The sequence below is a fragment of the Moschus berezovskii genome, chromosome X (assembly GCF_049115385.1).
Source record: "Moschus berezovskii isolate FMDL1 chromosome X, NW_MosBer_1.0, whole genome shotgun sequence".
NCBI classification, from domain to species: Eukaryota; Metazoa; Chordata; class Mammalia; order Artiodactyla; family Moschidae; genus Moschus; species Moschus berezovskii.
In genome coordinates, this window is record NC_142488.1 from 102,140,513 (window position 1) to 102,154,721 (window position 14,209).

General features: G+C 41.2%; 1 protein-coding gene across 1 annotated transcript in view; it reads right to left on the reverse strand.

Annotated features, from left to right (window-relative positions):
* The window catches only part of TRPC5 (transient receptor potential cation channel subfamily C member 5), a 321,668-nt gene that overhangs the window by 207,850 nt on the left and 99,609 nt on the right, over positions 1-14,209 (reverse strand). The gene's annotated exons all lie outside the window — the stretch shown is intronic.

Sequence of the window (14,209 nt, forward strand, 5' to 3'; positions counted from 1 at the left end):
CTTATACTTTAAACAACATGGATTAACCTTGAAAACATTATGCCAAGTAAAAGAACTCAGTCAGAAAATATCACATAATATATGACTCCATTTTAATGACATGTTCAGAAGAGGTAAATCCATAGAGGCAGAAAGTAGATTCATGGTTGCTTAGGGCTGAGGGAGATGGGGGACTTGGTGGATGATTATTTTTGAGGTGAAGAAAATCTTCTAAAATTTACTGTAGTGATGGTTGCATGTATTTGTGAACATATTAAAAAAAACAGTGAATTGAATAAGTGAGTGATTTGTATGCATATCATATAGAATTTTATCTCAATAAAGCTACTTTAAGATGCAGGTTAAGCATAGACATTGAAGATATAAAAGGAAGCAAATTGAACTTCTAGTAGAGATGAAAAATACAGTATCTTTGGTAAGTACTACACTGTATGAGATAAATGATGAAAAAGAAGAGATTAGATGAAAAAAATGTTAGTTAACTTGAATATACAGCAATAAAACTACCCAAACTAAGACCTTCATCAATGAGCCTGGACAGCCAACTGTTGAGAAATTCACCTGCCCCTCATCTAAGACATGGATTCTGGTTCCAGTTGTCCAAAAAACATACCTTGGGACAATCCTGTAACTTCTCTGACTCTCAGTTGTCAAAGACTTTTAAATGTTCATCAGGATGGAATTAGAAAAAGAACATGAGGTACTGTCATACAATGGAATATTGAACTGCAGTTAAGAGGAATGATATAGATCTCAAAACAAGGCTGAGTGAAGAAAGCATACAGATGCAAACTTTGTGATACCTTTTAAAAAAGTTAAAACACACAAAAATAATACTACATGTTTTTATGTATGTAGAAGTATCAAAAGTGATCTGAAAGGAAAATCAGCAAACTGATAATAGTTCTTTCCTCTGAGGGGAAAAGAAGGGCACATGGAAGTGTCCCAGATTGAGCAGAGGCCATCCACTTTATATGCAATGTTCTGTTCTAAATTTAAAACAATTTTAATTTCCATTTTTTGTTTGGCAAATAGCTTTCTGAAATTAAAAAAAATATTCTTTTTGTTAAATGGAGAGGGTTAGACTCGGTAGTCCCTAAGATCCATTTGAGCTCTAAAATCTACAATTCTAAGACAGAAGGAGGAATTCAGTAGTGGAAGGTCACAACACTCTCAACATTCTCTTGGGAGGGTGCTTCAGACTTTTCTCTGGGATAAGTGGTTGATGTTTAAATGGCCCTGAGACGGGATGAACAACATGACCTCCAGGGCCTTACTTTGGCTAACTTTTCCCCTGGGAGATCGGAGCAGACCACCTTTAAGATCTATTCCAACATTGCTGCTGCTGCTGCTAAATCACTTCAGTTGTGTCCTACTCTGTGCGACCCCATAGATGGCAGCCCACCAGGCTCCTCTGTCCCTGGGATTCTCCGTGCAAGAACACTGGAGTGGGTTGCCATTTCATTCTGCAACACATGCATGCATGCTAAGTCGCTTCAGTCATGTCCGACAGTGCAACCCCATAGACGGCAGCCCACCAGGCTCCTCTGTCCACAGGATTCTCCAGGCAAGAATACTGGAGTGGGTTGCCATTTCCTTCTCCGATTCCAACACTGAGTATCTATGAAAACAAACAAAGATGGACTCAGCTCTCTTGAATGAGTCATTGCTTTCTAAACTCCTACATAAACCCTGTCCTGTGTTTAATGTAGGAGTTGAGGATCAGAAGTGCTTGACTACCAGATGTCCTGCTACAGAGAGGTCAAATTGTTTTGGATACTTCTGCCATGGAATCCTTCTTTTGACAGGAAAATCAAGAGAACATGTTTTCCCCACAGAACTTTCTTCCCTTGCTTACTTTTTATTTTACACTAACTGTTGCTGCTAATAGGAGCTGATTAAGCTGAATTTCTTTATCTTTGACGAGTAGACAAGGCCTTGTCTGAAATTAAAAGACCCAGACATCTGATTGCCATTTACTGTGGTAAAACGAACTAATTGCCAACTACTCTCTCACCCTCACTAGTTGTCTGTCTCTTTCCTCCTGTGCCTCTATCTCTTCTAGGTCAGCAATGCAGGGCTGTTAGATACCTTCAATCCTGAACACTGAGGATTTCCCCATGAATTTGCTACATTCATTCCTGCCTCTAAAGTAGTAGTCAGGATGCATTTGGAATACTTCTTCCTTCTCCCCTGGGCCTAAGCCCAGTTATTCCTTAAAAAAACCTTTCCTGACTCTCCTAGTGCACCTTGACCTCTCTTCCCTGAACTACTATGGCATAATAGCTATACCATATAGATAATCCTTATGTTACAATGTTTTGAATTATCTCACCATTTAAACAATATTAATTTTCTTTTTTCATCATCCCATTTCATAAATAAGGCTGGGAATTAGATGGATGGGTGATGGTGGCCAAGGGCAGTGGTCTATTAGGGCCCAGATGTTCACATAATCTTTCATCACTCTTAGTTTCTTCTCCCCATTTAGAGTGAGAATGTTAGGTTAATGTGTGGGTGGAAGACACACATGAGCAAATGAGCAAAGCTGATAGATAAATCAAGTTGATAAAGAAAAGCCCTTTAGGGTCCCTATGCATCATTTTCTAAGAACTTGGTGGCAATCTATCACTTCTAGATTCATTCATCAAATAGGTTGGGTAGGTTTTATTAAAAAATTAATTTAGCTGCTGACTGGCTCTGCTACCTTTATCATAGCCTGGGAATGTCTCTACTGGGTAAATTACAGATTTTTCAAAAGCTTATAAATGCCAAACTTATTTTTCCTAATACACAGAAGCCCAAAAGGATAGAATTTCAGTCTATGTGATGAATAATCTGCATCTTTTGTGTCTAAAAAAGCAGAAATCAATCAGCACAACTGATATCTTAGATTAGCTTTATAACTCAGAGAATTTATCATCAGTCTTCTTAGTTTAGTCACCCTGGATGTCAGTCTGAAGTTGAAGTTGAGCATGGAGAATCCCAAGTCACAGCTCAGCAAATTCTCAGAGTAATCAAATGACCCTAGTATATTAGGGGCAGAGATAGTATGATCATTGGACAAGGAAAGCCTTTCCTAAGTTACTATCTTGGACATTCAAAACATAAGTTATGCTTGAGGATGGGGTGGGGGCAGATAGAAGTTGGAATGAGGGCTTACAAAAGGGCATGAAAACTTTAGGGGGTGATGGATATGTTCATTATCTTGATTGTGGTGATGGGTTTACAAGTGTACATTTATGTCAAAACTATCAAGTTGTACACTTTAAATATGTGGCATTTACTATATTTTAATTATACTTCAATGAAACTGTTGAAAATAACTTGATTTAAATTTTAAAACATTGCATTCACTCATTGAGACAAATCCTCATAGGGTATAATGTTCACCTTAACCCCTATGGTTAATAAAACTGACTTTGGTGTTGGAGAGACTGTGGTTTTGTCATTTATTAGCTGAATGACTTCTGAGTCACAGTTTCCCATCTAAAAATACAGATTGTAGTGAGAGCACTTAATTCATATTTTTATGATTAAATGAGATAATGCATGGAAAACATTTAGTATAGTATTGAACAGTAATTAAGCCTTAAAGAAATGACAGTAATTATTTTATCTGTAAATGTGATATTAATCTCGGGTGAGAACATACAAAATCACTGGCAGATTCCAAAAGCAGTCAATCAGCTACCTTTATTAAATCCTCATTTTGTGGGCAGATCCATATAACTGATGGGGCTTCCCATGTGGCACTAGTGGTAAAGAACCTGCCTGCCAATGTAAGAGATGCAAGAGACTGGTTTAATCCCTGAATCGGGACGATCCCCTGGAAGAAGGAATGGCAACTCACTCTTGCCTGGGAAATCCCATGGACAGAGGAGTCTGTGGACTACAGTTGATAGAGTCACAGAGGCAGACATGAGAGAAGCAACTTAGCATGCATGCACTGCATAACTGAAACTGGGTTGCCATGCCCTTCTCCAGGGGATCTTCCTGACTCAGGGATCAAACCCATGTCTCCCGCATTGCAGGCAGATTCTTTACCACCTGAGCCACCAGGGAACCCACTGGGAAGTAAAAAGGTAAGAAAACCAGACCCCACACTCCCAACCTCACTGAGGTAATAAATTGAATGGGAGAGATGGGACATGTGTTTGAATGAGATTGTACCAAAATATGTACAGAAATATACAAAGACGTCCTGATGTAAGTAGGAGAGTTGATGCAGGTAATAGTGAGGGAAGGGTGTGGGCAGGGCTTCCTGGGGAGCGCAGGATGAGAGTTCACCCTACTGAGGAACAGTGTGGGCTTTGTAGTCAAACAGATGGAGGGTTTGAGTCCCACCCTTACTGCTTAGCTGGGAGAGCCCGAGTGAGCAACTGCAGCTTCCTGAATCTCAGTTTCGTACATGGAGATACTAATGTCTTCTTCCTTAAGGTTGCTGTGAAGATTAGATTAGGTAATACATTTCTAGCACTTGGCACAGAGCCTACAATATAGTAAGCAAAGCATTTAACAAAATGTGAGCAAGTTCATCATTATATCTCCAAATCTCAGGGTTCTTTTTCAATTTTATTCCACCACATTGTTTTGCCATCATATAGATGGGAGATTTCCACAGAAGAATCCTAGGCAATTTCACTAACCAAAGCACTCCTGATGTACCTGCTGTGTCACCAGTTCTCAGCAGTCCTCATGATTTCTGCCCTTTTGAATTCCACTTAACCATTATAGCCGGTAATTAGAGCTAACACTTACATGGTTCTATGACACAATATTTGGGGTCAAACAATGTAGGACATTTTAGAGACTACCCACTGCCCCCAAGTCTTGCTGTGCCTGGGTGTATTAGTCAGCTTGGGCTGCCGTAATACCATAGACTGGGAGGCCTAAACAACAGACCTTTATTCTTTCATATTTCTGGAGGCTGGAAGTCCAAGATCAAGCTGCTGGCTCATTCAGTACCTGGTGAGGACCCTCTCCCTGTTTTCCTAGGTGGTCACCTTCTCACTGGGTCCTCACATGATGGAGAGAGGAAGCAGACTCTCTGGTATCTTCTCTTATAAGAACACTAGTCTTATCACAGGGCTTCCCAGGTGGTGCAGTGCTAAAGAATTCACCTCCCAATGCAGGAGACACAAGAGATGCAGGTTCTATCCCTGGATCAGGAAGATCCTCTGGAGAAGGGAATAGCACTCCTGTATTCTTGCCTGGAGAATTCCATGGACAGAGGAGCCTGGCAGGCTACAGTACATGGGGTCACAAAGAGTCGGACACAACTGAGCAACCAACACTTTCATTTTAAGTTTAATCCCTGGGTCAGGAAGATCCCCTGGAGAAGGCAATGGCTACCCACTCCAGTATTCTTGCCTGGAAAATCCCATGGTTAGGGGAGCCTGTCGGGCTATAGTCCATAGGGTTTCAAAAAGTTGGACACGACTGAACACGCACACATAAGTATAGTCCTGTCATGAGGGCTCCACCTTCATAACCTCATCTAACCCTAATCACCCCCAAAGGCCTAATCTCCAATCATCATCATATTGGGAGTTACAACTTCAATATATGAATTTGGGCAGGGGGGACACAATTCCATCCATAGCACCAGGCTGCCAATTTATATTCAGTATCAAGTAAATGAAAAGAGCAATTTTGTAGTTTTTTAGGCCCCAAACTCTGAGTTACCTAGCAGTTAGGATTCCTGCTTTGCATGCATGTGGTCCAGCTTTGACTCGGTGTTAGAATACTGGCCTGGTAAAAAGTGGGCCCTCCACTTCTGGCTTTCTAGCCTCGGAAATTCCATGGACAGAGGATCTTGGTGGGCTACAGTCCATAGGGTCGCAATGAGTCAGACACAACTGGAGTAACTAAACAACAACAATGGCAACAAATAATCACAAGACTGTGCTTCCCTGGTGGCTCAGTGGTAAGGAGTTCGCTTGCCAATGCAGGAGATGTGGGTTTTATCCCTGGGTCAGGAGGATCCCTTGGAGAAGGAAATGGCAACCCACTCCAGTATTCTTGCCTAGAGAATCCCTTGGACAGAGGCACCTGGCAGGCTATAGTCTTTGGGGTCGCAAAAGAGTGGGACACAACTTAGCCACTAAACAACAGAAAGGCAGTGGAGTGGGGCAGTTTGAACTCAGATTCTTGAGCAGAATTTCCTGAATTTGAAATATAGCTTTGCTACTTATCAGCTCTGAGACTTCAAAGAACCTAATTATCCTCTCTTTGACTTAGTTTCCTCATCTGCAGAATGGAGATAATACCATACAAACACACCTTATAGGGTTGTGGTGAGGATTCAATGAGTTAAGAAAGCAAAGAGCTTAGAACCTAGGAAGTGCTCATTATTGTTAACTGTTCTTATACATTAGAAAGCAGCCTCCATGAAGATGGGGATTTTTGTTTGCTTTGCTCACTGCCCTGTCTCAGGCACACAGACTAGCACCTGGTACATAGAAGGTGCTCAGGAAATATTTGTTGAATACATGAATGAATCTTTCTCTCTTTTGAAACTCATTTTCAATCCATCAGTTCTATTTTCAAAACAGAGCTACAATTTGACCAGTTTTCACTGCCTTCACTACCATCTGGTCAATATCTTCCATCTCCTTTCAGCTGAATGATCATAACAGTATTCTAACTGGCCTTACTATTTTTTCCTTTTTCCTCTGAAAACCTGCTTCCTTCTCCCTGCCCAGAGTCTTGTCTTTGAACAGCACTATGAATGATCCTTTTTAAACATACATAAGATTACACTGCTCCTCTACTCAAAACCCTCCCATGACTCCCAGCTCATTCACAGCAAAGGGCAAAATGTTTACCTGATCTGTTCTTACCTACCACTCTGATCTCATCTTTCAGTACTTTCCCTTTGGTTTGTTGCATTCCAGCCACACTGGAACAGAACAGAATTTCTGTAACACACCAGGCACATAGTCCTGCCTCAGCATCCTCACACTTGCTTTTTCTTCTGATAGGAATGCTCTTCTCCCTAGATATGCCCTTAGGTCACTTCCTCACTTCCTTCAGCCCTCTATTTAAATATTGCTACTGGAGAGACCATTTCTGATCATCCTAGGTAAAACAGCATCCCAATCCCTACCATGCCCTCGCCACCTTACTCTGATTTAGTTTTCTCCATAGCACTTTTCATCACCTGAGCTACTGAGTATTTGTTGATTAGTGACTGTCTGTCTTAACTCTCCAAAATGGCATCTCTAATAGGGCAAGTACTTGGGCAGGTTTGTTCACTGCTGCATCACCAGTGCCTGGATTATTTTGATTCTTCAATAAATATTTGCTGAATGAATGGATCAATGGTCTTTTGAAAGTAATGTCCTTCACTAAAGTTTTCTGACTCTCAGGAACAGCTTATATTCTATATAACCTCATTCCAGGGCCAGCTATATTTGGCTCTGATTACTGGAGAGTGGAAAAAATAAATAATTTTTCCTTGATAAAATCAGTTTGATAGGCAAATTATAGGAAAATATAGGGTTCATGGGGGGAGATATTAACAAAAGTCCTTGAGGATGAAAATTTGGAGGGGCAAGGGTCCTACTATGGCATCACTCCTCTGTACTATTAGCCTAGTTAAAACCTTGCCATCCTGAGGCCGTAAGTACTGGGTGTCAGCTCCCTTTGGTTGCATTTAAAAATCATTCTGAAGAGTCTGTTCCATTATCTTGATAAAATAACATCTTTCAAAAGGCTCAAACTTTTAACAGTGTTTTCTGGAAAAAATGTATTTTTTTTTTTTTTTTGGCAGAGATGGATGGGGGCAAGGGAAGAGACAAGTAGACGTTTATATAACATTAATTACATAGAGCAACAATTAACTTTTAAAATAAGAGTGCGTTCTCTATTCTGACATTTTCCTTTGGAGGTGAAACCTTGGAAAATAATTAATGAAACTCTATTTTAAAAAATTGATGACAAAATAATTGATGACATTCTAAATTAAAAAAACTTTATAGTGGGAATATGGTAGGAAAATAATTTTTTACAAACCTAAAAGCTATTGACAAGGTTATTGAAGCTTGGGATTATTTAAGTTTGTTGAAACTCCAAATAAAATGTTTGATTCATAGATCTTGGCTTGGGGCTATGAGTTTCTACTCTGGAGAAGAGAGGATTCAAATATTAGGAAGACTCTGGTCTTCCCGTCTATGTTAAATCCATATAGCCAAATGAGTCACAGTGAGCTTTGGGTGGGGTGGGGGAAGCTCTTTGCTTTTACCAAGCACAAGTCAACCAGGACTCTCTGAGCTGATTCTTGGGGTTTTGTACACAGTGGCTAAGAGTCAGGAAGCAAAGCTAAGCTGCCAGACTGAACAATTCAGGGCAGTCTTCACCTTCTTTGCTTTTGACCGAAATTATAATTACCAGGGAAGAGAGGCAAGGAAGTTGCCCAGAACTCAGGATTCGGTGTGAGGAAGGGGAAAGCAAGTAGGGCCATTGTTTTCTAGAGAAAGTTTTTTTTTTTAAATTTTATTTATTTAATTTTGACTGTGCTGGGTCTTTGTTGCTGTGTGGGCTTTTCTCTAGTTGTGGCGAGTGGATGCTACTCTCTAGTGGTGCGTGGGCTTCTTATTGCAGTGGCCTCTCTTGTTGTGGGGCATGGGCTCTAGGGCATGCAGGCTTCAGTACTTTATGCTCATGGGCTCTAAAGCATGGGCTCGGTAGTTGTGGCACATGGGCTTAGTTACTCGGAGGCATGTGGGATCCTCTTGGATTAGGGATTGAACCTGTGTTTCCTGCACCTGCAGGCACATTCTTTACCACTCAGCCACCAGGGAAGCCTGGGGCCACTGTCTTCTAAACCTAACCTCACCTGAATGCTACTTCCTAGATGTCTAGGAAATGTCCTTGAGTAGCAGACATCCCATAACACAGACGCAGCTTCCCCTGCATCCAGCAAGACTATCCGGGTGAGACCCTCTTGGTGGAACACAAGTGCACCTTGTGTCACCACTTTCTCCTCTGAATGGCACCACTGTTCCTTGAACCTAGTGCCTACAGAGTGTGTCTCTGCTCTTCTCAGCAGCTCCTTTCCAATTTTTCACCCATATATGCCTCCTGCTCTTTCTGATTGCCTAGATTGTGGAACTAAAAGGACAAACTAACCAATCCAAGCCACTTATACGTGAAGCTTCCTGTGGTTTTCATGTTCAATGCGGATGTCATTAGAGGGTTGAGGTGTATGTGGCTCCACCACTTGCAGTACCATGTTTCAAGACTCTTAGACTCTTGTCATGGTGTTTTTTGAATTTTCCCCAAATTGGACAGGTACACGGTATGTCTTATACATGTGAATAGACAGCATGCTTTAAACACTCCTTCATTTGTTTTAATATAATAAGGTTTGGGATCCAGCAATCAGTCAGAGTATCTATGTGTAGCATTTTGGAAGCAGAAAGAAACTGGAAACAGAACCATTGTGACTCCATGCTAATCAGCTTGAATGCAAGCAGAGTAATTAAAGAACATTTCTACTATTTCCACTTCCTCCTTCACCTCAAAGAGTTCAGTAGGATACAAAATAACTGGTTATTGAAATGAAGGCAAGATCAAATAGATTAAGGTTATTGAAATGAAGGCAAGACTGAGGAACCATTGCTAACTGCAAGGAACTAAAGAGGCATAACAAATAAATGCAACTCATGATTCTGAACTGAATACTTTTTCTCAAAAGGACATTAATAGGGCAGTTGGCAAAACTTGATTGGGAGCTTTAAGCATTTAGTTAGTACCGATGTTCAGCTGTTCATTTCCTGATTTGTTGGTTGTATTGTGATTATGTAGAGGGATGTCCTGGTTTGCAGGAAATGCAAATAATTCATGAGTCGTGAGCATTGGGGTGGCAATTTACACTCAAAAGGGTCAGGAAAATAAGGTTCTTTCCCCTTCTTCTTGCAACTTTTATAAAGCTTTTTCTGTTAAATATATATTATACACCAACGTTGGGGGTGGGGGTAGAGTTCAGTGGGAGTCAGTCATTCTAAGAGCCCTGTAAACAGAGGATGTTGATAGCTATTCCTTCTCCCTTAGGACTTAAACTACAGACCAATGATGTGGGCACTCATTTCAGAGAGTGTGTGGGTGCCCACTACTAGTCCAGCAAGCACTGGGCAAGGTGCTGGATATATAATGGTGAGCAAAACCAGATGTGAGGCCTGCTTTCTTGGAGCTTCTGATCTCATGGGTGAGACCGACATTAATTAAGTAATTACATCATGAGTATATAATTATAAACCAAGATAAATATTCTGAATGATAGGAACACAGTTCTAAGGAAATGTAAACTATAGCAGAGAGTTGATGAAGGCCTCCATGAAGAAATAGAGCTTAAACTAAGATTTGAAGGGTCAGTGGGCATGAATGAGACAGAAAAAAAATTGTATTCCAATAGAAAGAATATCAGACCCGAGGTGCTGTGGAGGAATAGAAATGAAGCCAGGGTGGCTGGAATCTAGACTGCAAGGGAGAATTGGGAGATGAATCTGGAGGGTTCCATAGAGGTGTTTCTCAATGGAGGTGTATTGGCTTTGTTGTTCAGTTGCTAAGTCATGTCTAACTCTTTGCAACCCCATACATAGACTGCAGCATGCCATGCTCCCCTATCTTTCACTACCTCCTTCACTATATTTCCGTATATACTCTTGGAATTAAAAATGAGAAAGTCATTCTCTTTAAAAAATTATTCTGACTGTGGTGCAAAAAATGAAGGGATTCCCCAGAGACCCTCCATTATAAGGTTGTTAGAATCCAGAGGCTGCCTTGGGGTAGGTGGCAGAGGGGATAACTGGGCAAGATCTCACCAGATACTAATAGTACAGCTTGTGTGCATCTGTACTAGCAACTGTGTCTTAAATACTTAATATATACAAGGTTTATGATTTACATACATCATTTTATTTTATTCTTTGTGATAACCCTGCAAAGTATTATGAGATCCTTATATTACAGATGAGAAAATGTAGCATCAGAGTTTAGTGACTCAACAGCATGCAAATGATGATGATCTATATCCAGAGGGGGCTTCCCTGGTGGCTCAGTGGTAAATAACTCACCTGCCAATGCAGGAGATGTGGGTTCAAATCCTGGGTCAGGAAGACCCCCTGGAGAAGGAAATGGCAACCCACTCCAGTATTCTTGCCTGGGAAATCCCACAAACAGAGTAGCTTGGTGGGCTACAGTGCATGGGGTCACAAAAGAGTCAAGCTCAACTTAGCGACTAAACAACAACAGCATATCCAGAGGAGGGTAGCTGAAGTGTACATAAGAGGGAACAAGAACATAGCAGGTTACTGTGAGATACTTGAAATACAGCCAGCAATATGGCTGAGTAAACTGGAACAAAGGCATGGTGACTTTTATTTTTTTTATTAATTTATTTGTTTTAATTGGAGGCTAATTACTTTACAATATTGTAGTGGTTTTTGCGGCATGGTGGCTTTGAGAACCACTCAGCTCTGTAGTAATGACAACAACAAACAACAATATTAGTAGCTAGTGTTGACTGAGAGTTTTTATTAGGGGCCTGGCACTGTGCTTAGAGATTTGTTTTTAATATCTCATTTAATTCTTACTCTGACCTTATGAGACAGGCACTGTTGGTATTTCCTCTTTATAGATGAGGATGCTGAGGTTCAGAGAGGTTAAGACATTTGCCCAAAGTCGTACAGCCAGTAAGTATGGAACCAGGACACTAAGCCAGGTCTATGTGACTCCAAAATGTGAGCTGTTAACCATTCTGCTATAGTGAGTTAATAGCAAAACCATCTCTAATTCTGGAATGGGTGGAATCTGTGTGGGATGTACAGAAGCTTAAATGGAGGCCAGATAACAGAAGGTCAGGCTGAGGAGTTTGGATCTGATTATAGAAGCTCTGAAAAGTCATTAGAGACATTAAAGCATTATTGGGGCTTCCCTGGTGGTTCAGATGGTAAAGAATCTGCCTGCAATGCAGGAGATTTAGGTTCGATTCTTGGGTTGGAAAGATCCCCTGGAGAAGGGAATGACAACCCACTCTAGTATTCTTGCCTGGAGAATTTCATGGACAGACAAGGCATTATTATTGATATTAGAAAAAAGTTCTGGTAATGAATGTCATGTGTAAGATGCATCTTGATGGGGAGAGACAGGCGGGAATGTCTACATAATTTGTGCATGTGTGGGTTCTCAGTCACTCAGTCATGTCCAACTCTTTGTGACGCCATGGACTGCAGTCCGCCAGGTTCCACTGTCCATGGAATTTTCCAGGCAAGCATACTGGAGTGGGGGTGCCATTTCCTACTTCATGGCATCTTCCTGACTCAGGGATTGAACCCAAGTTTCCTGCATCTCCTTCACTGGTATGTGGATTCTTTACTACTGAGCCACCTGGGAAGCCACATATAATTTGTGGGCCAATTGCAAAATGAAAACGCAGGATCCTTTCTTCAAAGATTATTGAAACTTTTAAAGACAGTGACAGCAGAGTGTTAAAGCAAGTGCGAGTCCCTGTGAAAATGCACAAATAGCATGCTCAGGAGACCAGCCCTGAGATAGGAAGATAATCAAGATGGTAGTGCATAGTAGAGGGGGCAGGGTGAAGATAATCAAGATGGTAATGCATAGCAGAGGGGGCGGAGGTGGCAGTGGTACAGCTAGAAAGAAAAGGATGAGTGAAAGTCTCATTGGCAAGGAGAAGCAACACAATTCCACAAGTGGTCCTCTCTCTTTCACCTCCCATCAGTTCAGTCGCTCAGTCGTGTCTGACTTTTTGCGACCCCATGGACTGCAGCATGCCAGGCTTCCCTGTCTAACACCAACTGCCAGAGCTTGCTCAAACTCATGTCCATCGAGTCAGTGGACATCCAACCATCTCACCCTCTGTATTCCCTTCTCCTCCTGGGTTCAATCTTTCCCAGCATCAGGTCTTTTCCAGTGAATCAGTTCTTTGCATCAGGTGGCCAAAGTATTGGAGTTTCAGCTTGAGTATCAATCCTTCCAACAAATATTCAGGACTGATTTCCTTTATGATTGACTGGTTGGATCTCCTTGCAGTCCAAGGGACTCTCAAGAGTCTTCTCCAACACCACAGTTAAAAAGCATCAATTCTTCAGTGCTCAGCTTTCTTTATAGTCCAACTCGCACATCCATATATGACTACTGGAAAAACCATAGCTTTCACTAGATGGACCTTTGTTGACAAAGTAATGTTTCTGCTTTTTAATATGCTGTCTAGGTTTGTCATAGCTTTTCTTCCAAGGAGTAAGTGTCTTTTAATTTCATGGTTGCAGTCACCATCTGCAGTGATTTTCGAGCCCCCCAAAATAAAGCCTGTCACTGTTCCCATTGTTTCCCTATCTATTTGCCATGAAGTGATGGGACCAGATGCCATGATCTTGGTTTTCTGAATGTTGAGTTTTAAGCCAACTTTTTCACTCTCCTCTTTCCCTTTCATCAAGAGGCTCTTTAGTTCTTCTTTACTTTCGGCCATAATGGTGATGTCATCTGTGTATCTGAGGTTACTGGTATTTTTCCTGGCAGTCTTGATTCCAGCTTGTACTTCATCCAGTCTGGCATTTTGCATGATGTACTCTGCATATAATTTAAATTAGCAGGGTGACAATATACTGCCTTGATGTACTTCTTTCCCAACTTGGAACCAGTCTCTTGTTCCATGTACAGTTCTAAGTGTTGCTTCCTAACCTGCATACAGATTTCTCAGAAGGCGGGTAAGGTGGTCTGGTATCTCTTTAAGAATTTTCAACAGTTTGTTGTGATCCACATAGTCAAAGTCTTTGGTATGGTCAATAAAGCAGAAATAGATGTTTTTCTGTAACTCTCTTGCTTTTTCCATGATGCAGCAGATGTTGGCAATTTGATCTCTGGTTCCTCTGCCCTTTCTAAATCCAGCTTGAACATCTAGAATTTCACAGTTCATGTACTGTTGAAGCCTGGCTTGGAGAATTTTGAGCATGACTTTGCTAGCATGTGATATGAGTACAATTGTGCGGTAGTTTGAACATTCTTTGACATTGCCATTTTGGGATTGGAATGAAAACTGACCTTTTTCAGTTCTGTGGCCATTGCTGAGTTTTCCAAATTTGCTGGCATATTGAGTGCAATGCAGGAGACCCAGGTTTGATCCCTGGGTTGGGAAGATCCCCTGGAGGACGAAATGGCAACCCACTTCAGTCTTCTTGCTTGG